Source organism: Sander vitreus, chromosome 6 (assembly GCF_031162955.1).
Source record: "Sander vitreus isolate 19-12246 chromosome 6, sanVit1, whole genome shotgun sequence".
Lineage (NCBI taxonomy): Eukaryota > Metazoa > Chordata > Actinopteri > Perciformes > Percidae > Sander > Sander vitreus.
The window spans coordinates 11979758-12006255 of record NC_135860.1 but is presented as its reverse complement, the minus strand read 5'-3'; the positions used below and the strand labels follow the sequence as shown (position 1 = coordinate 12006255).

The following is a 26498-nucleotide window of genomic DNA, read 5'->3' as shown; positions in this document are numbered from 1 at the left end:
TCGGACATGAATCATCTGTATCGGTCTTTGACCACAGTTTCGGTCGGTGACTCAACGCCATGTTTAGTTTTCCTAAGGTGTGGCTCTGTGGAGCAAGGTGTTTTTCTCAGGTACCTGCTGGCCTCTGTAGTAGTCTTCTCCTCTTTTAAACAGTCACTGTTCCAGTCTGTTCTTAAGCCACCGTTCTCCTCCTCTTCTCCCTCCTGCTCCCTGTTTCTTTCCTCTGTCCGCACATCGTCTTCTATTAGTTACACTTCAGTTGAGAAAAATGGGTCTGGAAAGAGCTTTTAATGTACACAGACAGTAACCGAGGGGGCAACAACTTGAAACTCAATAATTTACACTGGCTTCCTTATTTGGGGTTCTTCTTCATAGTTTTCGTTCAGTGAATCGCTCCCCGTGTAGGCCTTCATTGTAAATGAGTTGCTATTCCTTTAAACAAGGTAACAGTCCGCCCTGGCTACCTGATTAAACAGGTTAATTATTCAGACATTTTCCACTTCACTTAAGCACAGGTAGCCTACAGGTACCACCGCCACAGTGAGTAGGCCCACAAACGAGAAAATATTCCTGGCATGCAGTTAACCCATTAACATATGAATGCCTGTGGCATGAAACCAGTTCAACATTTTCAGTGCTTCTTGCTAGGCCAGCTATTTGTTTTGTGCAGTAATTGGGGCAAGAATGTAGAACTAGATCTAACGCTCTGGCACAGCTACAGTATACACTTTCAGTATACTGTAGCTGTGCTGTAATGTATTTGATTGTTGAGTTGTTTTAATCACGACTCATAAGCATAGTCACTCTTTTCACTTATTCATGCAGTGGGCCTTTCATGTTCCAATTTCATTTGACTGAACATGAAGTGCTCTTAGGGGAGGGACAAGAGTGGGGGGAAAACAAAACAAAAGGTTTTACATATTTATGAGCGAGGAAAAACGCAAGGTTTAACCCTCTTTTGGGTAATATTGAAACTTGCAACATAAGCTGCAGCTGTGGAGCTGAACCCTTTTTACATGTCTGCTTTGCATTTTGTGTTTCCAACTTTTTCTCAAGCTTTGACAGCAACCACTTACCTCCACCTTCCATCCTGCGTCTGAGAGATGTGATTTAATTCTCTGCAAGTTTTCACTATGCTTATGCTGTAATGTAAAAAAAATTCAATATTGAGGTTGATGGGTTTTTAATTAAGTTAGGCTTCTGTGGTTACACATGTATAAAAAACTGGCAGGTGGGATCCAGTTTAAGCTCTGAAATTACACTATAATACTACCCCCACCCCCCAAGTCAAGGTTGTGAGGCACCACGGATGTGGGTCAGAAAGGCTTGGCCCATTACCATGGAGATGTTTTTATTGGCTTATGTGAGGGGGAGTTTGGGGTGGGGGTTATGAGGCTATGGCAGTATTGTCTTTTTGGCTGAGTAAGCTGCGTGTGTGCAGGGGGTGACTGGCTGCCTGAGAAACTAGTGGGCATGCAGGGTCAGGGCCGGGGGAGGAGGCTGCTTCCTTCTCTGCTCACAATAAACCAATGTTTGTCTTTGTATACCTGGAGTCCTCCAGCAAAGCTAATTCAGATGCAAAGCTACTCTTGATGGCTCTCCTTAGTTTCGAGGGAACAGGTGGCTTTTCGGCAGCCTGCTGTAGTACGCAGGGTTGTAGCTGAGTTTCAGGATTTGCTGGAGAACTAAACGGACAGCGTCTGATTAAGACAGGCGACGCCCCACCTCCCCTCTTTCCAACCCGCCACTTGAAAACTCCCTCTCTCCCGCCATCCCTCGCTCCCTCCCCCACCCCTGCCAGCGAGTACATACAGGGGCCTTGTTCTCGTCTCTTTATTTTCATCTATCTTTCATTCCTGTCCTGTGCTTTTGTTAAGTGACATTTTCCTAGTCATTGTTTTATTCAAATGGCCTTCCTCCCCCGTCTCCCAGCCTCTCTTTGGACCGAAGGCCATGCTGTTTATGACAGGAACAACATGCAGACAGACAGGAAAATAAACCACATGTAACCTCACTCACCATGGTCTGTCATAATGGCTGTAGGATTTCTTGTCAGCCAGAGCGGTATCTGCCTCTCTGAAATGGTGTGTTTTATCATTCCAATAAATGACTTGTGAACACACACACACACACACACACACACACACACACACACATATATATACAGGCAACTGATGTTGCAGTCCTACTTGTGCAATAGCTCAAACTATTAGCTCTATTTCCTTTCACATGGAGAGATTCGGTGAACAGTGTAGTCCTGCCAAGCCTGAGCCCATTCATCATTACAACAGACACACAGAGAGAGAGAGAGCATTACACTTTGTCTATTAAGAGGAATTTGATTGATGAATAATGAGAGGAGTTTGTTTTTTTTTCCTCTCTAATAAAAGAAGGAAAAAGTAATTCCTTAGTATCTCATTAGGCCTGGTGAAGCGAGGGGCTTCGGTCTTCGTTTGCTTTTTGTGTTAATGGCTGTCTCAGTTAGGTCCTATCATTATGTAAATGAGCTGTCCTCGCCCCTTCGCACCGGCCCTGTAAATGTCAGATGGATTTGGAAAAGGTCAGGTGTGTGTCTATATGTGTGTAAGAAAGTCTCGTTCTGGCCGTGGCATTTGCTAGTACGTACACACACACACACACACTTACTAACGGACCTTCCTGTTTAAATGACACATCAATAACCTTCTCCTCCCCCTTATAATCACCATTAAGAGTTCGTTGATTCAGACATAAATGTGTGTGTGTGTGTGTGATGTGGCCCCATTAATTTAAAATAACTAAATTGTAGAATGACTTTATAGAATAGAAAATAATAGAAATATTTGGCATTTCACCAAATGATCCTAATGATTTAGACAGCTTTCTATTATTACTTGTTATTTCACCAGGTACGGTATTGGATGACAGTGATTTCAGCTTAGTGGCAGTATTTAATGGATGCCTTCAAATGGAGTACTTCTTATCCAACATTAAACTAGAGACGGATAGAAACCTTTTTAATGGGTGCATTGAAAACATTATATGGAAGCTATATTGATTTAAAAATAATGTTGTTCCTCAAATTTTATCAGGGTTTTAGATATACAGATATTTTGATAAATGAGTTTTAGTGATCCAGAAACACAAAAGATCATCAGAATAATTGTTGATTTGGCAAATATTATTAGACAGGACCGATGGATCTGAAGAGAGGGAGGTCGATGAGCACGAGTCACTGCATCTTGTTGCATTTTAGGCCGCAGTATTGCACTACAAACGCAATTGAGTGCACACACACACACACATTATACAGCTGGTGATGAATAAGGGCTGTAACTGGAGGCTGCGCTGTAAGTCACATGACATTCCAATAATAGGGAGGAACCGTCACATCGCAGAATAACATTGCATGTGTGCGTTAGTGTTTCCTTCAGGAAATGGTGTGTATCATCCTCATCAGCAACCCTGTTATCTTCCACAGACATCACATCTAAGGACATCCTTTTTTTATCGCTCCCTGCTCATTTAACAGACTCTCTTTAAGGACGCCTTTTCCTTCAACTTGTAAGTAATGATAGTGGGTTTCCTGCAACAAGAGAGCAAACCAGTAGCTCTGTGACGGTTCCATCTCCATGTTAGAAGTCTCCCTTTTCCCCCCTCCACCTACACGTTCATACTGGATGGATGGCAGCCGGCCTGCGTTGGGTTAGGTCACACTGAGAGCCCCCCACGGGGATGTTTGTGTTTGGCTCCCAGGGTTGCCAGACTGCTGGAGTCGCTCCCATCTGATCCAAAGGAAAATGAACAGAAATCCTCTTCTTAGAAGGAATGCCAAGTGTCATTAATATTTATAGGGGCAGCTCAAGGGTTTCTAAAAACACAACTGCTGGGGTCGATGATGTTCTTGGCAGGAGTGTTGGGTTATGATGCTATCTGCACTATCTGTGTACGAAACTGCGCATTAGCTCACACATTGATATGAGTTCACTGCAAGAGACCATTCCATAATGTACCCTAACCACCCACGTGTTTCTTAATAATGGGAGAGTTTTAAGACTATTTGCAGGAGTAGCATGCCAGCAGCTTATCTTGTATGAAATTGCTATAGGACATGTGGCTTACTTTATTTTGTAGTCACACACACATTTCCACGCCATTAGTCAAGATACCTTCTGCCAGTTCTGCATTTCCTTATGTCTAATGGCGTTTTTACATTACATGGTACCTGCTCGACTCGCCTCCACTCTACTCACCTTTCTTGGTTTTTCATTATGAAAAAAACGTCCCTGGTACCTGCCAACAGGTACTTTTTTTTAATTTTTTTAATTTTTTTAAAGTATCACCTCCATCGAGGTTCCAAGCGAACTGAGGCGAAACAAAAAGGTGATGTGAAAACCTGCAGACTACTGATTGGTCGGAGAGAATCGTCACTAATCACTGCGTCATCATTGCTAGCGACAGACAGGGGTGTCCTGAACATTTTAAAATAGTTTAGCCAGCGGTGTTTGTTTTTTTTGCTGCCTCCAGCTTCTTTTGAAACACAATTTGTCTTTTGGCTGTGGCAACAGCCACATGCCGAGAATCAAAAACACACCTTCGACATCTGTGTGTGTGTGTGTCGCGTTAGGGTCACGGCAGTTTCCTGCAGCGTCGCTATGACGACCAGCCACGCTCGCCTCACGCATGAGGCGGTACTAAATCTGCAATGGTAAAAGGAGGACGGGGCACCGCGGTTGAGCTGAGCCGAGCCGAGTAGAGCTGGTACTAGCAGTGGGTAAGCACCATATCAAACCCTGGATGGAAGATGTAGGGTCAAACCCATTCCAGCTCAGCCAATGTGGAGAATGAGCGGTAATTCCAATTGAAGATCCATTGAAAGGCAGCCAAACTCTTTAAAATAAAATCCCCTTAATTAACTAGACTTGGGAGATGGGCGTCTCTGTGACCCCGCTGTAGTAAAATCACCGATGGGGAGCGTAGGAGGAGCGGGGGGTTGAGGATGTCGACATTTTCAAATTCCCCACCGCAGGATCTTGGCAGAGCAGATGAAGGAGGATTTCGTAAAAAAAACTGAGGGAATGAACCAGGGAGGCCAAGAATTATCAGCTCATTTGTAATTTAGTCGCACCTCCCGCCCCTCTTCTACTCCCTCTCTTAAAGCAAGAGATGCATTTTTAACAGCCAAAGAGCCCTCCATTGTGGACAGAAAAGGACTGCTTGCACTAACCTTTCTCTTTTTATTATAGCTACCTGACCTGTATCCTCTCCCTGTCATCTTTCCTCCTCTTTCTTCTGTCTTTGTCGCATTCTTTTATTTCAGAAATCCTCCCCATAGTGGACTCAGCAGATCTATGTGCAACTAAGCACGGAGGCCCTTGACTGTGTCCTCCTCAGCGTGTCCCTACATATATATATATATATATATATATATATATATATATATATATATATATATATATATATATATATATATATATACACACACACACACGCACAAGGCAGCTCATTAGCAGTCACCTTAATGTGTCTAAATGTAGTTTGCGAGGTGGAAGGTGGTTTGCGTTATTGATCTGGTATTGAATGGTGGATGATGCAGTGCCCTTATGTGATATTGAAAACATTTAGGGCTCGCTCTGTCGGCATGACAGCACCATGAAACATCTCTCTCTCCCCTCCTCCTCTGCTAATCCCTCCCTGTGTCCTCCATGCCCCCAGATTGTGAAATGTCGAGCCAGCTTTTGCTTTTACTTCCTTTTCAGTCTTCTTTTTTTTTTTTTTTTAACATTTTGTTCCTTTTATCAACACATCTAGCAACATTAGCTACCGCCGTTTTGTTACCTATCTGCACACCCCTTTGCTCCTCTATTAATACTGGCACACAGACGTGCTGCATCTTCGTCACATCTGACTTATGGCGCTTTTCCATTACGTGGTACCTGCTCGACTCTACTCGCCTTTTTTGGTTTTCCATTACGAAAAAGTCCCTGGTACCTGCTAACAGGTACTTTTTTTAGTACCACCTCAGTCGAGGTTTCAAGCGAGCTGAGCCGATGACGTGAAAGCGACAGAGGGGGGTGTCCTGAACAAACCCGCCATTTTTAAATAGTTTAGCCAGCTGTGTTTATTTTTGCTGACTCCAGCTTCATTTGAAACAAAATGTGTCTTCTGGCTGTGGCAACAACAACACATCTTCGACGTTCTGTGTGTGTGTCGCGTTAGGTCACGGCAGTTTATTGCGGCGCCGCTTAGACAAGGTGAGGTCAAATTCACACCTATCGGAGGCAGTGGACAGGCTGGCTACTGGAGGAAATTGAATTTGGTGTGACAGGGTCCTGTCAGGGCTCTGGGAGCTGGATATATAGTCTTGCTCCCCAAAACCTTATGCACACCAGCTGCTTTCAACTCGGTCAGCTTTTCTCTTGATCCCAGCAGACTTATCTGAGGAACAAGGTAGAATTACACACTGTAATATAAAGAAAATGTGGTATTCTTACAGATATCATCTCAGAAATATGAGATAAGAAAACCGAATACGCCATCACAGATAAAATGCACAACAGGTTTATTTCTTATGAAAGCAAGTGGAGTGTTCTTGTGTTTCACACACCAAGCAGCATTGTTGCGATCTTGCCACTGATATCAGTGCTATCTGTTGTTTCACTTGTTTTAAAAATGTTCTGCTATGCCGATGAACAAGCAGCACAGTCGTCATTGGTCCCCAGAGCCATGAAATGGCAGGAGGATTGAAATCCTCCCCTGAAGCAAACGGCACATTAAGGTCAAATAGAGGCAGCAGGTTTATTCAGTTATCAGGCCTGTGCTTTGTCAACAGGTGTGCTTGGATGTGTTTGGTGTGGCTCCTTAGGGAGTGCAGGTCCTCCTTTCGTTAAAACGATTTGTCTCATTCATGAGTTCAACTGATTGCCTGCTCTCTACTCGGCCCCTTGCTCCCCTCTGTCACTCTCCCCCTGTCACATGTGTGCCTTTACTTCCACTCCTCCATCTTGATTCATTCTTCCTCTGCCCTCTCTGTCTTTCTCCATTTACGTCTTCTCCAAATGCTCCAAACTTCCTTCTCTCTGTAATTTGGTCTGCATAATTGCTCCATCTGCTCAGTAAACTGCTGTCTCTTACTGTATCCTTTTCCTCCTCTCGTCCTGTTCTTTGTTCTCCTTCGCTGCGTTCTTAGTCATCAATCCCTCGTTTCTGCTTCTGTAATTGGAATGTCTGTTACTTTCCTCTATCCTCTTACTCTCTCTTTCCCACTTAATCTCTCTCCCTCTCTTCTGCAGCGTTTTTCCTCTGCCTGTCCCACTGTCAATTCCCTAGTTGTCTCCTCCACCTATGTCAGCCCTAGAGTTTCTCTTCTTTCCCAATCCAAACTACCTATGCTACTTTCCCTCTCCTACTCTCATTTGCTCCCTCTGTCTCTCGCTCTACTTTCCTCTCATATTTTTCTCAACAGCCCCTGCTCTCCCTACAGACATTTGTATTGCAGGCGTCTGTACCTTCCCATCTCCCCTAACAAGGTCTTCTGTTTCTTTTCCCTTCTTCACATCAATCACTCTCTCGCTCTCACACTTTTCCTTCTCTCCTTCTTTCTTTTTTAATGGAAAGGAACACCTCCTTCCTCTCCACCCTGGTGGGCATTTTTTGAAGGTTAAGTTGCTATGACACTTTTACAGTGTTTCACCCAACCTCACCCTTCCCCACTGATTGTCTCACCTTCCTCTCCCTCCATCTCCCTTGCCCAGGCTGCACAAACAACACTCACCACAACATCCTTACACACGACCGCACATGCAGACACATGCACACCATTCTCAGGGCTGATTTGATGGTTGAATCACTTGATTACTGTACAGAGGACAGGAAAGGGGAAGTGACAGAACAAAATCAAGTAAGCCGGTGAGCAAAGCATGAGAGTTAAAATGGAAACAGATGCAGGGTTTTATTTCATTTCAGCAGAGCTAACCTGTCGTGCGGTGGCGGGATCAGGCTGACGATGTCCACTCCCCTGCTGCGACATGCTGTCCCCCACAGGCGCTTACTAAGCCAGTAATATAGCTTGACTCATGTAACAAGAATCTCACACTGAAGTTGAAAGGGGCTTACATTTAAAGAGTTAATTCCCAGTGTACAATGTAGTGCAATATAATACTTCAACTGCAAATTAGCATTGTGACGATTAATTTTCTTTTTTTTCCTTTTTTTTTTGTGAGATAGGATTGTACATGTTTTGAATTAAATGTATGCATAGTATTACTGTAAATCTGCATTTGTTTATCTGACCCATCTTGGAACTCTGTGACTTTTTAAAATTTTGTTTTGAACTTTTAGAACAAATACAGAGCATATACAAACAATATTAAAAATGCAGATTTGTTGTATCTATCAGTTTCCATAACCGTCTTGACGGAAATGTCAATACCAATATGTACACACAATATAAAAGTTGTTCCTCTATTATGCAACCTAAAAGAGTATGTACTTTACCCTTTTGGAATATAGTATAGATGAAATTATTAATGGTTTAATCAATTAATTGAAAATTAATGGGAAACGCCTTGATTAATTGTTTGCATTTCTCAAGCAAGATTCCAAACTTTGCTGGTGCCAGTTTCTCAAATGTGGTTATTTTCTGCTTTCATCTTTTGAGTATTGGACTGTTGATCATATAAAAGAAGCAATTTGAAGATGTCACCATGGGGACTGTAAATCACATTGTATTCATTATACATTTTTTAACTGTATATTCAACATACATTTGCACAGGAAGAAATGAACATTCAACAGCAGCAACCCTGAGATGTTGTTTTTTTGTCCAGGCAGTCAGCTGACTGCTGCCAGACAGAATGGATACACTTGGTGTTACTGAAAACAGAGACAGTATTGTTCTCAGCCCAAGCTGTGAGACCCTCCTCCTTCTTCCTCCCCTCAGACTCTCTCCCCCTAATCCAGGTGAGCCGAGGGAGACCATTGAAAAGGCCATCTATTGTCCTCCCTCCCCCTTTCCTTTCCTCTCTCTGCACTACACCTGTATCAATGGACAGGCCTGCCTTTGAGTCGTGGCCCTAGAGGGAAGGTGGCTTTGTAACATGAGATGATTGGGTAATTTCTCTTGAAATGGAGGCTGATGGAGGGTGGTGCCTTTTCTAACAGGGTTTCTTGGTACACAAGTCCTTGATACACTCCTTAAAGGGCATTTGTGTGCAGAAAGTCAAATATTTGGCAGATCCTATGCGATATGCATGTTTACGCTGCGCACGTATCATTCACTTGCTCGTTATTTGGCTGCTTGCTGTTTTGGTTTTCTATCTTGGCCTCTTTAGGAAAAGCTGAAAGGGAGGGGATGAAAGAGGAGAGGGAAAGAGAGAGAGAGAGAGCAGGAGAGTCGGTGTCTTCTCTGCTGACTAGTACTACACCGAGGCCCTCTGGGTGTGTGCTCGTTCCCTCAGCCTGCTGGGAGCCATCTCCTGAAGCCACCTCCTTTTTTAAAAGCTTTTAAAGGAAACCCTTTAACCGCTTACTTCTGTCCTTTCCCTCTCTTCCCACTTTCCTCTTCTCGCAACAAGCTCGCGGCTGATTCGTGCACCAGTGATTCATGAATTTATCTCTTGCACGTCATGCGGGGTGCTCGTATAAATGTGTGTGTGTGTGTGTGTGTGCCAGGTCTGAGCGACAGAAGAAGGCTGCGTGCTGGGGGGGTAGAGAGGGAGAAGGAGAGAGGGAATGTGCTGTGATGCCAGCCGTGATTAGAGTGGTAGCACTCGTCGTTTAAACACACATTTAAATAGACACAGCCTCGGGAAGATGGGAGGGGGGGTGAGGTGAGGAAGAGGATGTGGTTCCTCTGCTTGTATAAACTAACACAAGTGTTCTCAGTTGTTCTGGTTTTAAATAGAAGTCCCTCAGGCTCCACCTACCAACTTTCCCTTGTTCATTGGTTTGTCTCTCTTTCTCTCCTTTTTCCTCCATCTCACTCTCCATTTTGCTCTTTACGTTTGACACAGAGTTGCTTTATCTGGCATAGATTATTGATGTTCTACGTATATCTTTCCCTCTGTCCGCCCTCCTCCATCCTTCTCCTCTGCATTCTTTTACATGACTCCCTCTCATGTGGCCGCTCATTTGGCTGTCATCCCTGTGCCAGCCAGTTCCCTTCCTCTTTTTCAATTTATCTCTCCTCCTCATTCTTTCCAGATTACTCTCTTTCTCCCGTCTCTCCCTTCATCACCTCAGCCCATTGTGAGTTTTTTCTACTCCCCTCTTCCTTTTCCTCTCTAAACCTAAATCGGTCTGCTTGTCTCAGGTTTGAGTGTCCTACTTTGATTTCATCTCCCTCTCCCCCTGCTCTTTGCTCCTCCCCTCCTCTCTCTGGTGTTTATTTATATGGAGAGGGATGAAGGTCGGGCTGTCAGTATGGATTGATGGATGGCGAGAGGCCATGGGTGAGAGGATCTGGGCGTTTGATGGACACCCCTGTCAGTCAGGATACTACTTAAAGAATTGGATTGTTCGTTATTGTGAAAAGGTGTGGGGAACTTGCCGGCTATATTAAGATATTCACCTCGGAGTGCTCATTCTTCTCACCGTTGGTGTCCTTTTTGTACCCATAGATCTAAAATGATTTCCATAATGTGGCCTTATAGGTCCCAACGAGCTAAAAGTAAACCATTCTTTAGACATTTATTGACATTTTAGAAAATACAACCTCTCGATTGACAGACACTTCGCACGCACCACACTTCTGCCCTTTTAAAAAGCTTGTCCCTTGTAGATGACATAATTATGCAGTGTCAACGTGTGACAAGCTGAGTTTTTGCTGCATTAGAAGAATTAATATGCACAGCGTAGGAGGGAGCCTGTCCATGATCTTCTAATGCTTATAGCCACTCAGTCCCCTCTGCTCATCTTGGGCAGCCATCACACTCTGGACCAAGTTATCTCTGAAGCTATCAAGGCAAATGCTCGACTGTCTTCTTTTTTCCTCCAGTAGTACGTTTTAAGACTTGTATAATCTCCATCTGTATTGCATTCATTTGTCAAGTATAATGAATGCACTTCATTTAATGCTGACACGAGGGTTAATTGGCCTTAAAGGAATCAAATATAGGCTATGATATCATAGTAATGCCAGTCTGATTACGTATTTAATGCATAATTCAATATTTGACTGGATTTCTATGGAAGTCACAAACCTGTATAGATTGTAATGTGACACTTGGATTGGATTTTTAGCTAAATACACTTTTCTGTCATATTATTGTCATATGTATTATCCAGTAATTAAAATGTTATTTAGAGACATTCCCATCCTTCTAAGAACCACAAATGAATGTTGCTTAGAAAACTTGGATATGAAATGAAAAAAATGTACGACAGTGTAAGATTGTGAAACAAAACTTTTTTTATTTCAGTTTGAAATGAATTTGCCTGCCAAAAGCACAGTATTACTGTACATGACTTAATAATGCCAGTGAAGAAAGTGGAGTTGAGTCCAGCAGTACAGCTGCCTGTACTGTATATCATAACACCAAGTACAGGTCAGCTCAGCGAGTCTGAAGCCTGAGATGTTACAGAACATGCAGCTTGAAATATTACAGCAGTACTCTGGCTGAGGTGATAAACAAAAAAGTAGTGAGCGCAAGTGTTGACTTAGCGTCTGCATTTTTTTTAACACGTGGTTATCTCAACTCGATCCAATACACACTGTTTAAAAAATGCTTAGATAATCTTTAGCAGAGCAATGGCAAGACACATTTTTTCTCACTCTAGTTTTGCCGTAGCCACATAGGGGGAAGTTACAAGATCAGCAATGCACTCACCTGTATATCAGTATATACAGTAGGGCTGGACGAATAATCGAAATTCTGAAGCGGTTAGCGTTACCATTTATCGTTTAATATAAATATGGGAGTCCAGAGGTACACAATATTGACAGTCGCGCAAGTGCTAAAAAGTAGAGATGTCTGTTCAAGTGAATGGCAAATTGGAATCATGGGTCAAACTAGCACAAAATCATTAGATCACCTGCCAGTTGACAAAGCCCACTTGTGCTGAGTCTATGAAGGCCGAAGCTGCAGAGATCATGTAAATGGCATTCAGTGGGACAAGCAAGAGGAAGCAGTATAGTGCAGGCCCTGCTGTTAGAGGTAAATGTATGTTGGCAGTAGCTAAAGGGAGGAAAAGAGTGAGAGCACAATGGTGAGAGGAAGGAGAAGCCTGTTACTGTACCATCAGTGGTGGTAATGAAACACAGAAACCACATCCTCCTTCAGAGAGGAAAATGGGAAGGCTGGAAAGAAGTCAAAAATACTGTAGAGCTACAAGACAGGAGACTAAATGCAACATTTCACTTTGATAGAACATTATTACTTATTAGCATGCACACCCCCACAGGAGGGCTTGAACAATCACCCGAAAACAGTAGGCACCCTGGGGATATGTCATTACTCTGGGCGCCCAGGCCTTATAACTCCATTAATTTGCATCTATTTTGAGCGCCTAGTTAAAAAATCACAAGTGCGACACATTAAAAACAAGCATGACATGCAGCCACATCATAGTAAAAATTCTGGGTCTTTGTTTGTAGTTCATCATCATCTCTGATCATCTCATTTAGACTTGGTTTTCAAACATATGCTAATGAATGAGGAGCCAGGAAAAGCCAGAGCGTTGCAACATGGCAACTGATTTCAGCGCTTGATTGTTAATGAACTTATATTTGGGTTTGCTTGCTAAAAACGGAACATGTTGGATTAGTTAGAAAAGCTGCTTCGAAAATTGGTTAGCAGAAAGGATGCAATGAGAAAAAGATTAAGGAGGACCGAGGGGAGAATGTAAGGTGACAGACTGTGATATGGGAGAGAGTGGAACAGAGAGGCAAAATAGGAAAGAAGGGCACAAGCTGCACAGGAAAAGGTGTTAAGACAGTGTCAGGGGTATTGAATCAGATGGGTGTGAGCAGCAGATACGCACTCCCTGCTGCAGGCTATAGGTGGGGTGACTATGCTTGCGGCCATACTTGTTTTTCTTCACCAAACTCCAGATCAGTCAAATGCACGAAACAGATGTAAGATTTAGGAAGGGAGGAATCCCAACAGTAAACAAGTGTGTGCGGGCGATAGAAAGCAGGTGCAGTCAGCAAGTGCATGTGGGTGCATGATTTGTTTGAATAGTAGACATCAGAGAGTGTAAGAGAATGGCCTTTGTATTCAGCCAATAATGAGTGAGTAAATATTTTGGAAGGGCATGCTGCGTCGGTAGATTGTTCTTTTAAGCAGCGGGGGTGACAACGGAGGAGGGAGAGATGAGAGGGAAAGAGACGGTGAGCTAGAGGAAACTGTGAAGCAGCAGCTATGTTTATTCCACCATGCAGAGACGTGAACACAAGCTGAGCTCTGTCCTGCGCCCAGGCTAACTTAATGTTAGAGCTAGCTGTGAGAGCTCGCAGAGACGCTAGCATGAACTGCTTTACTCTTGCCCCTTCATTTGCTGCCAAATGACATCGCTTACTCTGCTACGGGGTTGCCCCCGCTGCCAGTGGCTGCTGTCATGAATGAACAATGTGTACTTCTCAGGGTCCCTACCTCTCCTCAGGGTGCTTCTCCGCAGGCCGAAGGTGTACACTACAGGACACAAAGTGATGCATTAGATGATATTCATGCTGAGGCAGCCTTGTTAGAGAGATGTTTGGTGTGTCTCATTTTCTACTGTGGGAACGATGGTTCGAGTAAGAATAACCACGCGAACAACACTTGCACGTCAAACACGCATGCCACAGTGTGACCTCCACGGCAGCCCCTGTTGTGTTGTATGTATTTATTTTTTTTTGCCATTGTGTTAAGGCAGGATGGCTCCAGTGGGGGATGAGGGATAAGAGGGGTCATTCATTCATCACACACACACACACACACACACACACACACACACACACACACACACACACACCTCCCTCACAGGCCTTTCATCTTTACTCTAACAGGCTTCTCTTGTTCTGTCAGTCTCGCTGAAGAGAAAGAAGGGGGAGAGATGGAGGAAGGATGTCAGGGAAGGGGTGAGAAGGGGCGGGTAAAGGGGGGGAGAAAGAAAAGGACAACAAGTGATTTGAGTTTCCTGTTCCCTGCAAAATCATCGACCAACCTGCCCCACCATCACCCCATTACTCTATCACCTCCATTTGGGGGAAAGAGTAACAAGTTGCAGAAGTTCTGTCTGCTTCTGTGCACTGCCATTTCCTCTTCATCTTTTTTTCAACTCTCCATCTCTTTTAATTGTGTCCTTCTCATCTCATCCTCATCAGCCTCACCCCCCCCATCCCTTCCACTCTTCCTCTGTCCAACCCTCACTCTCCCTGGGGCTTGCCTCAGTGGGTCGGTTCCAGTCTGTCTGTTCGCTGATGACTCCACTTGGAGCAGATGTGATTTTCAGCAGCTGTTGCTCTGCAGCCCCCCCCCCCCTATATCTCTCTTTGCCTTCTCTCCAATGTCTCTTATGTTCTTGTTTATCTACATGCCTTTTGGTTCTCTGTTACGCCATTACTCAACTGTAAATTGGCGAGCTTCATTTGATATTTTATCCTCAGATCTGTTTGTCTTCTCTGGCCAGCCTCACCAATTCGTTTCACTTTCCAGCCTCCCTGATGTAGCTATTAACGTTCAAAGCACACTAGGATTTTTGTCATAACAATAAGTCTGGAGTCTCTGTGTGTTTGTCTGTCACATGAATGCCAACTGTCACACTGTTATCATGTGAAAGAAATGCTGGCCATTGATGGCAGCACTGCAGAGGGAAAAGGGAGGGTATTGCCCCCCCACAAATCTGGTGAAATGAGAGAAATGTTGCATTTCTGTGTTTTTGTCTGTTTGTTTGTGTTGTTGTTTATCCACCCAATGACAGCGTTGTTCAAAGCCAGGCTCAGAGCTAGAATTAGAACATCTATGTTTAGCTTCAAGTTAAGATGTATAGAGACAAAATGGGACTTGGACACTTGAAGAATGATGAAGTGGGTTCTATTTAGGTTTATTTCCATCAGTGCCCTCCACTTCTTCACATACTGTAGACTTAACAGAATCTTTATTGGCTCTCTCTGTTCATTTTTTTCTTCCTCTGTTTCTGCGAGGATTGGCTCGCTGGTGAACTGAGCATTCTCTGACAGGTGCCCTCTTGTCTGAGATTAGAAGAGAAGAGTGAGAGGAGTTGGAGGAGGATGGAGGCAGTGACGGACTGGCCATCTGGAATTTGGGCAAATGCCAGAAGGGCTGCACCCCTATGAATCCCTATGGGCCGCTACTGATAGTTATTTTATGCATGCAGCCGCAAGGTGTGTGGAAAGATTAACTCGAAAGGCAGAGTTACTAATTTCCAAGCTAGGTTGTTGACAAAAATAGGGCCGGTGTCTTGCAAATGCCAGGGCCGTTTTTTGATCCCAGTCCGTCACTGGATGGAGGAGGGGGGGTTTCACGTCACTTTGATGACTTCCGCCTGAAGGAATCTGTCTCAGGACAGGCATGTGGTTGCGTCTGTGTGGCATGGCGCGTGTGCATAAGCATGCGGGTGCGTGTCACATCTGTAATTGGCTGCTGCTGCCGCCGTGCTCACAGTTCGCCCTCTGATCTTGTGGAAATCTGGGATCAGCGTGGCAGATCCGCCTGCTAATCAGCTCTCAGAGCCCGTGCACAGGAACAGCAACCTGCGCTTCGCTCTGCAGGCTGGAATATCACCGCACTCTGGATTTAATTGCTCCAAAAATCCCTTAATGGGAAACGTTACGTGCAGTCTAATTTAAGGATGTTGAGATAATGTGTGTGTGTGTGTGTTGTACATGACTGAAACCCAGATAAGAGATATCAAGCGCCACTTTACCCCTTGTGCTCTCAGATGATAAGATTACAATAAGGCCAGATCACTGGTGACTCTCTTTGCACTTTACCCTCTCCGGTCTCTCCTCTCTGTGACCAGTGAGTGTTCATGGTGGCATACGGCACCGCGTCACTGGGAAATTCATAAGGGGGAATCATCACTCATTCCTGGTTCCCCTTTGAGGACTGCGCTAATTAGCCGGCGTCTGTGATTAGTTGGCTTGTGTTTGATCTGCTTCATTCCCTTTCCCTCTCTGTCGAAAAGGCTGCCTGCTTGGGCCACGATTTGGCTGCAAGGTGCACCCAACACACTCAGGCAGACACAGAAAGACTCCGAAACAGACACACAACAAAGATGCACACAGTGTCACTGCAGGTGGCTTTAGAGACACAGTATCATACACCAGCAGACAGCCACACACAAACAAACACATGTGAGCTGCAGTGCTCCAAACCAAAAGCATGCAACACTTCGGTAGAAAGTGTACAGCTGTTAATATTTTACCACTGCATACCAGTAACTATGTTTACTTTCACTTAGAGAGTTTCAGCCTAAAAATCCCCTGAAAAACAGATGCTACACGGCTTACTAAGGCAACACAGGGTGTGGGTGGTTAGCTGAGAAGTGGATATACTTAACCCCGGGTGATTACAGCGAAAGATGGGCGAATTATGAATGTAATTAAATTTGTACAAATCCCCCTTTGCTCCCCTTTTGCATTAGGTCTCAATGGCAACGCACAGTAGGGGATATCCATGCTGCGTTTAATATGACACGAATAGGAGCAATTCTTTGGTGTGTGACAGAGCACTGTCTAATTACACATAAGCTGTGATATTGAAGAGCCCGTCTGTCCTTGAAGCTGGCCACTGGAGCATGGCAGGGCCATCTCTGTCAGTTCATACCTCCATCTATCTATCCCTCACTTCCCAATCCTCTATCTGTCACTCTGCCTTAAGGGTGTAGATGGTAAACAAAGGCGGCTCCAAACCAATGTAATAACGACCTGACAGGGGGACGGCTCCAGCAGCTTGTGTGTCTTCTGGTGTGCATGCTCCTCCTTATGATCTCTGTGAAGTGGCTTCAATCACAGTCAGATCAATTGTAGCATCATTGTGACTGCTGAGCCATTACAGGCTAAGCCCAGGATTCATACTGTTATTGAGGAGAAACTTGATTCACTGCTGTTCGCCTCTCAGACAGGTAAAGGTGTTGTGGATGGAAAGCTGTTTATTCTTAATACTAAAATCTAGAGACGTTACTGATCGCAGACTTTAGCTTCTGTATCTTTAAATCGAAAGATTGGTTTTTGATTTAAATTAAACTCGTTAATTAACCTCATTGTTTCATAGATACATTCTATTTAACTTATTGACTGACTGGCAGCAGAGGTTTCCTTTTTAAATGGCATTTGACTGGTAGACCTCCTTTACTTTTCATCATGCATACTGACAACCGCAGAAGCTGTGATCTTTATGGTCCATTTGAGCGTTGTTGTTGTTGTTGTTACAATCTGGAACTAACCATTATTTTCACTAATAAAACTAAACTGTTGATTATTATACATATCATGTGCAATATATTTACATATCATATGCAATATCTTACATACTGTGTCTTTTGTGTATGAATATTTATTATTCAGTTATTTGTTGTCACTTTTGTGTGTAGTGTTTTGACCCTCCCCTTTTTATTTGCATTTCATAGCTTATCACTGAAGGACTGTATTGTTCACACTTTTTACGAAGTTTATTGGAATGAAACATAGGAACTTTGATTTATTTTGTAACCAGCAAAAGACAAATGATGCACCTACTGTACTGAAACACTTTGAGACACAATTGAGTGAATTTGTGCTGCCGCCATCGGGGCTTTATGTGGGTCTTGGAATATATTTATATATTCATAAGTCCGTTATCTCCTCTGGCTATCTAATGGTGTATATAGTTTTTGTTTATTTATTGTAAAACTTTTAAGTGTGACCAGTCTGATTTCTTTTTCTGGGTAGAGAAGTATTATTTGAGTTGTCATGCACATGTCATGCCTTAAAGATAATTAAAGTTGTTTTGTATTTTATTATTTTACATTGACTGTGCCTATGTAGCCAGACAGCCACATATTTTCAGTGTCTTTTGTTTAATTTTATTTAACCAATTTGATTTGAGAGAAAATATCAGTTTATGCGCCACTCCGTCTTTTGATCTGTCATCCATCCGACCGCCAGCATCAAAACAATACACCATGTTCCCAAGGCAAGTTGTCATAGTGACTGTCTTCAGAGAATACTCAAAGTTGATCTTAATGTTCAGTACAAAGGGAAGAGATGGAGGGATGGCCAGACAACAACCCTGAGCTGAACTTTCTCATACGTCCATGCTATGTATTCATTTCCTGATCCATTGTACCTGTATAGAAACTACAGTCCAAACTTTCTTTCTCTTTTACTTTCTATCCCCGTTTTATCCCCTCCCTTCTCAGTATCACCTTTCTCCTCCTCTTTTATGATTGGAGAACTGATTGGAGGTATGCGTTGAAGTGAGAAGTTTCATTTTACCTGCCTTCTATTGAGACTTGAAGACAATAGGCCGTTCATCTCCGCCCTCTCAGCTCACTGCAGACCTGCGGGAAGAAAACTTTGACGTATACAATGCTCTTCTAATACACAAAGCATCTGCTTTTAATTGCTTAAGTTATCTATTGTCCCACACTCCGATCTTTTTGTTTCGTGTTTCCTACCTGCCTGATGTTTACTAATTGTTGCTATCTTCCCACCTCAGTGTAGCTCTCATTTGTCTTTATGGAAAAAATAAATAAATAAAAATGTAATTTAAAATCTGTCGCATGTCTTCGTAATTTCAAAATGCAGGTGGACTAATCAGCTCTCTATATCTCTTATATGGAATACTCTACACACTCTACACTTTTTTCCCCCCCAAGTGGTGGGTGTCATATTTTGGAACATAACTCGCCTGTCCTCTCAAATCTTCCTGTGCAGACTTCTTTTCCATGCTCCTATACAGACTTGCTGTCAGTAATTCAATCCAGCTGGTTGTTGTGAGGGACACAGTCATCAGTTTATCATAATATTGGTACGCACCTCCTTGTTTGTTTGCATGTGGTGTCTGACCTTCTGTCTTCAATATGGCCAGCATTGATTTGGTAACACGCTTTGTGATCCTCCTGACAGATTGACTGTGCTAATATCCGTCTCCCTCATATCACTGTACTGCATTTTAATCCTTTAATGTGCAGTATAAATTGGATTGGTCTCTCACCCCCTCAACTATGAATGAGCTGCATGTTGACAGCGTTGTTGACCAATGGGCTCGTCAGTAATGGGCTGAGTGGCGGCGACTGACACTGTGGGAAGAGCAGCTGGGAAATTAAGCCCCCCCTCAAGGTGAAGTAAAGGTGAATGTTCGCGACGAAGAACCAGGAAACACAGCTGTGTTAGGCGGGGTTGTCATGGAATTCCTTTCACTTAAACAGGCGGCTCGGTTTTTAGTTTGCGGAAAGGATCACACCAGAGCCTGAAATATCCTGTTTGACACCTCGGTAGACTCTCACATCTAAGTGTTGTTAGGGAGGCAAAAATAGGACGTATAATCACATTATGTTAACAACTGACATACCGAGGGAAGGATGTAAACACACACGCACATACAGGAAATTATGGACGAAGAGATAAAGAGAGACACACAGAGACGCACACACATAGCCCATTTGGACATTTCTAGAAGTACCTGGCACTTTCCTCCAGTTGTGCACTTCTGACATAGCCTGATCCTTTAATTCATGGCTATTCCCGAAGTGAAATGCTACCAGACTTTGGGCACAAACGCACACGCACACACGCACGCACTTTCAAAGTCACACAGAGAGTGACGTGTGAAGGATTCTTTTGGTGAGCTTACTGCTAAACCTAGGGCCTCAGCATGCATAATGGGGAATAGATCAAGATAGTTCCCACACACTGACCCTAGACCTCTCTTTCAAAATGTTTTCCCAAAGATTTAGATTTACATTTTATGCTAGCACACGGACTGCAGATGTGTCACAATGGTCACCCGGCAGTAAAACCCCAAAATTACATGCCCGGTACGATTACCATGAGGAGTGATGGCACACAGGGCTAGAATGAAGAAGTCAGACAGAAAAAGAACTAGTAGAATAAAAAAAATAATAAAAAAAAAAGTTGTCAAGGAAGAGCAGAATGAGCCAGAGGGATGAAAAGGATTTATTCCAAAATGAAAAGACAGGACAGGGTGATGGCACAGAGGGGGGAAGAAGAAAAGAAAAATAAGTGAGCGATGCCGAGAGAAGGCAAGTGCGGTGGAGGTAGAATGATGTGCAGGGCCCGAGCAGACAAAGCAGAGCCAGGAGCCGCAGGGGAGCTGGGTGTCTGTCAGCCATCCAGCCAGTAAGTTATTCAGTCACTTATTCAGTGGGTTGGAGCGATAGCAGTAGCAAGGCAGTATAGAAGCAGCAGTTATTTGTTTGGCTCAGGAGAGCAGTGTCCTTTCTGTCCACAGTAAACTGTCTGTTACAAGCAAGACTTTACTGACTCTAAACAGGCCCTGTGCCAGATGAAAACATGCAAGGCCATAAAACCGCGCTCGCATGTTATGCCCCTGGTCATTTTTTTATTTTTTTTTAATTTCAATTCTTTATGCACTTCTGCATTTCTTCCTGTGCGACAGTCATTCTTTATCGCTTTATTATCTTTTCTCTTGAATGGTTCTCTTTTTTCCCTTCACTCTTTCCTCTCTCTCTCTCCTGGGTCAGGTACAGTGTAGATGTTGGCGTTTATCAATAATGAAGAGACGAGAGGAGAGAGGGGAGCACGCGGCTTTCGTTCTTACCCGGGGATGAATTATTCACCCAGTAGAGAAGAGTGCCTCTCTACTGTGTGTGTGTGTGTGTGTGTGTGTGTGTGTGTGATCATGTGTGTTTCTAGGACTGCCTGTATATATGTGGTTATCCTTTCCCTAGCAGTTTTACGTGTGGAGATGTGTTTTGTCTCAACACGGCCACACACACACACACACAGTGCAAGTCATTTTTATCAGTTATGCACAGTTTTCTCTTGGCTTGGCAGATGTTGAATGATTAAGTGTGTTGTGTATGTTGTTGGTTGTAAGGTTCATCTGTTGCGAGGTGCGATACTCTGCAGTAAAACAAAAGAAACCATCATGTATAGTTGATGGACCACTCCTGTTCTTTTGATTTCATCCAAACAGGATTCCTATTTCAGACCTGTTTGACTGCCAGAGCTGCTGCCTTTTAAGGTTCAATTTAATGTTCAATATGTTCAATAAAATGTTGGAAATGATTTCCTTTCATTTGTTTTAAATTCAACAAGCAGTTTGTTGTATTTTAGCAGAATACTGAAAGCTGCAGAACTGAGAAAACTTTATCTGTTTATTTATCGCAAGTAATATCGTTATCGCGATATTCAACAACGTTACCGAATATCGCATATTTTTCTCATATCGTGTAGCCCTAATGTACGTAATAAGTGAGAATGGAAAGAGGGTGGGAGAGGTCCACAGAGAGAGAGATATGCATGCTCTATTGTGTATGTAATTTCATATCAGGGCTGCTGCAGTTAAATGTGAATTCCTCTACTTGGTCAGTTTCGCTTTACTCTCAAACTCATGCATACTGTTCAGACATATAGTCTTGGGGTAAGACTAAGGTCATGGTCCAGATTTGGAGGTAGCAGGTTTTGGCATTTGAAGCTGAAGTGTTCAGTTTCCAGAGTATGAAACTTTGAATGAGTATGAAACGTATGAAGTCTTTTTTTAAAGGGTTTTTAAACTTCCCTGCTGGGTCTTTTTTTTATAAAGATGATGCACTTAATTGAATTGGCAAACGCTTATTTTAGCAAATGATATTCGCTCGAGTCCTAGGGCATGTTTGTTATAAACATGCAGCTAAATAGGAATATGCATCAGTATACACACACACACACACACCTCCCTGTGCAGATTTCTCCTCCAGCTGTTCATTTCTCCTTGGCACTTTGAAGCCTGTTCATGTCTCCCTGTGTCCCTCCCTCCAAACCCCTATTTCTCATTCTCTCCCCTTCTGTTACATTTCATGCATTTCTGCCTTCCTTTCCTCATTTTGTCCGGTGTCTGAGTTCCCTTATCTTTCCACACTGTGTTCGGAGTCAGTTATCATATATTTCATCATGTCACAGGGTACAAAGTGAGATGTTGCACTGCCTTCATCCTGCACCTTTTTTTCCCTCCTCTGGTCCTGTTGCATCACAGAGGTTGGTTTTTTACCTGCTGTCTCCTGCACGCAACCTCGCTGTAACACCAAACCCTTTTACAACTGCGTTTCTGTGTTACATTCCCAAGCTGATTGAACATCTCTGGTGATTTTTTTGTGTACAGATTTGACACGATCCTTGGTCTTTGAAGTGTGCTTCTTTATCAAACCAACCGATTGCTCCCACTAGTAAATTAATGGATTATAATAGGCTGTCATTGGAGAAGTCCATAATGAGCAGTGGCTACTTCTAAATGTAGCTTTCTCATCTGATATCGATTGGCCCCTTATAGAGAGAGACCAGTGGAAAGGTCAATGAGAAGCTGAGACACATCTCAAGTCCTCATTTCCTAGTTTTATTCTTGGCTTGTCAAACTGTCTCGCCTGTCAAAGCTAAGCTGCATTCCCACTCTGCTCCCTGCATACCAAAGTATCCACATCTAAAATGTGTGTGCGCTTGCGCAGTGTATGCACGTTCATTGTGGGTTTGTGTGGCTGTATGTGCATCCACATTTGCGTTTGTGTGTTAAGGTCAGAGGAACCAGCACTGCAACAGTGTCGGGTAGCAGCAGCAGCAGCCGACAGCAGGTTCAGGTTTGTGCTGTTCCAGACTCCAGCTGATAAAGGCTATTAGTACATACCAGCAGCAGTTTGGATATGACACGCAGCCGCAGCAGTGTCACTGTTTTGGTGTGGACACAATAATGGCAACATCACACAGAAATCACAGAAACTAGAGTAGCATATAGAAAGTGTCAGCTTTAATACACGTTTGACGATCTCTGCACTATGAGTTTTCAAAGCTGCACAGAGGAGCTAACACTGTTCAAAAGAGATGAACAGTCAGCACCCAAATAACAGGTGCATTACTCACAATAACTGCAATATTACAGTATTTAGCATGATAAAGGGAACAGTATTGAAGATTTAGTGAGGGGGAACAGTGGACAGTGTTGCTCTTCATGAGGAATATACAGGTTAGTTATGAAACATTTGTACATTCACTTTTTTTTTTACATTCACATAGATTTGAAATGAAACTATTATGAGGGTAAATTCCTGACTTTGTTTTAATTGTAGAGTGCTAATATCCATTTTAGTTGGACAACATAGGAATTGTTGTCCTGTCAGTGTCCTGCTGCACTGTTCAAAAGTCTATGTACAAAAAGGGCTCTGACTCTCATACAGGAGGTGGACAGAATGGAAGTAAACAACTTGAACTTGAACTTTAATATTGGTTATTGCTTCATTTCAAGTCCATTTGCTGGAGTACAGAGCCAAAATGACAAAATGTGTCACTGTCCCAATACCTACAAGCTGCACTGTACACAACTACAACCCCAGTAATAATCGCAGAATTGAATCGGCTTTTCTGTGCCAATGTCTCAAAAAAACAACTAAAATTGCACATTTTGAGCCTCACAAAGCTGGTATTTGGCAGAGCTTTCATTTAGAAACCACTTGTATTCAAGGCCAGCGCACAAACACGCACACACTGCTGCACTGAGAATAAAACTTAGAACATTAAACAATGGAAAAAGTAACATGATCTGATGACGATCATCCTTTTTTACAATTTTTCAACACTCAGATTCTTGTATGGGTGAAAATTCAAGGATGAAAAAAAATGTAATGTCCGCAACACTGCTTTAAACTCCAATATTTAATACAAAGGCAACGTTTCGACCCTGCTGGGTCTTTTTCAGGTAAAATTCAAGGATGCTTTCAACCCACAGTGTCTTCTCGTTACTGTTGAATGTAGTAGTGAATATGTAATAACATAGACCCTTAACATGCATTTATTATGAGCGAGGAAAAGAAAATCAGCCCTCCATATGCACAACTGAACAGTTTCAAGGAAGGTCATAAGTGGTGTTAAACCTGGCCTTTTTAAACGCACTTTGTAAACATCCCTGTACCTTTTTTATTTTTAATGGACATTTATTCATTGAGGATCCAGCTCAAAGATAATTTATGCCTGTGCATAGACCCAAAGAGGATTGGAGCTGTAAATGCAAGTGGTGTAGTCATGATTAGCTGTTTTACATTATTTTATTCATAGGCAAGCAATCGTTAAGCCACCAACACTGCATAGGTGGTTATATACTGCACAGGTGTTTTTTGTATTGTGAAGTCTACCAAAATGGCGCTTGCAGCATCATCACAACATCACAAGTGCCCCCCTCGGGTCCAAAACTCAGCATGTCAAAGTCATCAAGTTTGAAAGGTGGGATGGGAATTATTCTAATTCTCCTGTAAAAAAAAGATTGTTTGAGGAAGAAAAGTCAGAGAGAGAGAGACAGCAGGCAGAGACCGATAGTGACACTCCATACTGCCTGTATCAAAGCTATTATTCTTCAGGAGTAGAGCGGGTGGGCACAACAATAACAACAAGAGAATAATGGAAATTCACACAGACCTGAAAGAATAATGAAAGGCCAGAATGCTTATTGAGACAGCAATGCACTAGAAAGGCCAAAGCAAAAACACACCCACATTTCCTCTTTGTTTCTCACGCTCACACACACACACACACACACACACACACACACACACACACACACACACACACACACACAATGTGTGTCTGGGAAGCAATCTTCTAGAACACAGAAAATGGGTAAGCTTCATTCTAGCCCACCTGACAGTGTATAGCCACTAGCTTGATGAAATGGCAGAAAGTCAGTGAGCTCTGAAGGCCATTAGATATTTCAGGTGATGGCCTGCACTCCCTGTCCCCCTGACGTTGTGCTTTTCTCCACTGTAGCGGGGATCAGGCAGAGGACATGAATGCCGTTAGGCGTCAGAGTCAGCCAGCCAGGCAGCGAGTCAGGCGGACACAGGCTGATAAGCGTATGTTCTTTTTATAAGCCACGGCTGGCTCAAATGTGCTGCAGAGAAAATTAGGATTTTGAGTTTTTTTTTTTGCTCGCTCTCTCGAATCCTCTGGCTCATTCAGTCTTTTTCACGTTTTTTTTCTTTTTTTCTTTCTCTATTCACAACCACAGTGTTTCTCACAAGGTCAGGTGTGGAGTCTATTCTGCCTCTCACCGCTCTACACCACCCGTCTCACCTCTCCTCATCTGCCTCTCCTCGCTCTGTTTCTCTCCACCTGTACTAACCCCCCACCTCTCCTCCATTTTTAGTTTCTCTCTTGGTCTCTTTTTCACCTACTTCCTCTCTCACTCCTCTTATTTCTCTCTTCTATGTAAATGTCTCTCTTTTGTCCCTCAGCTGTCTCCTATTAACCTTGTTTATAGCTCACACCGTCTCCCCTTCGAGAATCTCCTCCTCTCTCTTCTCATCACTTTCTCTTTGCACTCCCTCTTTCATTCTCTATTTCTGGCACCGCGTTCTCTTCACACACTTTCATCCCCACTTTCATTACACCCCCTCTTCACTCTCATCCTCCCATCACTTTGGCATTCCCAGGCTGTATCTGGTCTTCTCCTTCCTGATTCATTTTCCTCTTCACAGATGCATGGTGGGATCAGAGAGGACTGTGTTAATATGGCAAGGCTGTCGCGGCGCCTGTGTGTGTGTGACATAATGATTGGTGACAGGACTTAGGATGATTAGTCACATCTGACTACTTGAGGATGCTGAAGAGTGCCGTTTGCGCGTGCATGGATTTGTTGGTTTTGAGTGCATTTGTTGGCGTTCTTTGTATGTCACCTGCAGGCAGCAGAGCTACTGTTAAGTAGAGCAGCGGTGACACAAGGTTTCTGTTATCACTCTCCTCTTTTCCAACCCTCTCTTTCTCTCCCTCTGTCTCTCTCCCTCTGTCGCTTCTCCTTTCTTCTCAGTCTTACCCTTGAACTGTCTTTTATTCTCTAATTCCCTTAGTTCCTGTATCCCTCCGCCTCCTGTCTCTCTCTTCTGTTTAATATGACCAATGCTCTCTAAATATTTATACTGACAATTACTATTTCAAATGCCGCCTTGCTTCAGCATTTCCTAAAGCCTGTTGTGTTCATGTACACGCACACACTTGCACACACTGACTTTTTCTTCTGTGTCTGCTGTTCTAATGACAGCTAGTCTCTGAGACTTCAGGGCTGGGATTCGGGGACTATCATGGAAGACGAGGACTGCAAGTCTTTGTATATCTTGGATGTAATATTTATTTCCCTGGGGCTGTAAAGAGCCTCATAAGGCCAGCCTGTCTCTCATCTGAGCTCTGGCAGGAGCTGACCTGTGTTGGCTCTCCTCTTATTGCCTCAGAATGACAGACAACAGGCCCAGCTCGGCTCTGCCCCCACATTATGTGGGGACACAACAGCTGTGCATGTGTTTGTATGTGAATTTTCACATGTGCACACAAGTGAAACCTGAGGCAGAGTAACTTTATCTTCAGTGCCACATTGTGTATTGAC

At 43.3% G+C, this 26498-nt stretch overlaps 1 protein-coding gene across 4 annotated transcripts in view; it reads left to right on the top strand.

Annotated features, from left to right (window-relative positions):
• The window catches only part of LOC144519434 (nectin-2), a 75668-nt gene that overhangs the window by 885 nt on the left and 48285 nt on the right, over positions 1-26498 (top strand). The window lies entirely within an intron of this gene.